The sequence below is a fragment of the Prosopis cineraria genome, unplaced genomic scaffold, assembly GCF_029017545.1.
Source record: "Prosopis cineraria cultivar Desert tree isolate PC_DT_omini unplaced genomic scaffold, ASM2901754v1 PC1687, whole genome shotgun sequence".
Taxonomy (NCBI): Eukaryota; Viridiplantae; Streptophyta; class Magnoliopsida; order Fabales; family Fabaceae; genus Prosopis; species Prosopis cineraria.
The window spans coordinates 14,795-16,844 of record NW_026557012.1 but is presented as its reverse complement, the minus strand read 5'-3'; positions in this window follow the sequence as shown (position 1 = coordinate 16,844).

Below are 2,050 nucleotides of genomic sequence, written 5' to 3'. Positions count from 1 at the left end.
ACCACCTCACACACGCAAGAACACTCATCTTCCTTTCGGTTTTCAGTTGGCTGCACGTGGTTGCGGACTCTTATCTCGTCGCACAGATTCGCCATCACAGCTTCTCCTCTTAGTTTCCAGTTCAATCGCATGCTCGCCAAGCTCACAGTTTCCTTCAAGCGTTCAGCCATGGCAGCTTCTTGTGGACGTTTTCTACAATCAACCATTGAGGAGAACGAAATGAGTAGCTGAATCTTCTCTAGAGTTCTTCAAGGGAGATGAGATTTTCACTTGAGTTTTCTTAATTCCATTTCATTTCGGTTTGCTGTAACCCACGTCTAATTGTTCTAATTTTCTTGTCACCATTAGCTTGGTGATTCAATTCTAATTAGATTGAATTCTCTAGTTGATTTCACTCCTTTGAGAGACTTAGATGTTTTGAATTCACTCTTAAATTGGATGATGTACACTAAATGTTTGAATTTATGCTTCCATAGCTATTGTTGTGTAATGTTATTCTGTTCAATCCTTGTAGTGATGTTTAAATTAGTTAGCTTCTGTTTAAGTCTTAAGTTGAAGTCAATTGCTTAATTTTTGATTGGTTTTAAGTGTTAGAACATAGTCAAGGCAAGGCAATGTCTAATTTTGAGTCAAGTCATTGTTTGATATAATTTTCATAGGGATTATATCTTAGTCTAAGCCACAATCACCTAATTCTAATAGTAATTAGAAATTTTACATAATGTTAAATGAGTTGCAAGAACCGAATGAATTAAATTTAGGATTCTATAATGGTAAAAGTGAATTTAAATCTTGAAAAAGTCACTTGTTTACTTGGTTAAGTCAATTTCATCTCTCTTTACATTTTTCTATAAAATTCAAAAATCATAAACACTTTAAACCTTAGTTTTGATTTTCAAAACAACATTGTTTTTAACTTGTGAAAATTATTTATGAATTTTCTTTGGTTATTTAAGCTTGCTTTCTTGGGATTTAATGATCTAGGGTATACTCAGCTATATTTTATTTTCTTTAAAAAATTTGATACAATTTAGGGCTTTTCAATTACTTAGAGGATTGAATTGATATGTTGAAAAAGGTATCAAGGGTGGGACTTCAATTTAATTTTGTTGGTAAACAATGTGTACCTAGAAATAGTAGTGTGTGGATGTCTCAATTAATTTCTCAGAGACATTTAATCGAATAACTTGTGTGCATCCATTTAATGGCATGTGAAGCAAGCAAAAAAAAATCAACATGCATCTATTAAGCACCCAGCTATTAAGAAAATAATCAATGCAAAGCAAGCAATCTAATATAGGTATCAATTACAAACTAGTAGCTACCATATTCATCAATTTGAACTTCAAACAATTTGAAAAAAAAGTGAGAATCTATAGCTTAAATGCACTTGAGAATGGCTTTGGTCTGCAAAACAAAATCCAAATCAATGTGCTCGAATGGATTCCACCAAACTAAAATAGGGAATGCCCTTAGGAGAGTAAAAAGCAGGCTCTGATTCCTTGTGAAGCAAGTGCTTGCTCCATTGGGAAAGCAACACCTTTGGGAGAACGATGTGGTGCTTGAAGAAGCTAGGACATGAAGAATATTGGGATTACATTTCAAAAGACAATGCTTCGAAGGGAGATGAAATTGCAGAGATTTAGTGTAGAGAAGAAATTTCAAAGAGAGTTTGGGTGATTTGGGTGTTTCTTGTTATGTCTCAAGCTTCAATGAGCTTGCGCGATATATGTCTGATTTAAAATTACATAAATTTAACGATTGTATGTTTAACCATTACAATTTTTATTATAAATTTAACAGATGTATATTTAACCATTAAACTTTTTATTCTTGTATTTAGCAGTTGTATCATACAATTATCAAACTTATGAAAAGAATACTCTAAAAATAAAAAATTTCAAATATTATAATATAAGTTTAATGGTTTTATTAATAACCATCAAATATGTGTAACTATATATTTAACGGTTAATAGTTTAATAATCAAATATTCTCTTCTCCTTTCTCTGCATCCTCAAATTCAAAGTTTTTACTTACAATCGTAAAA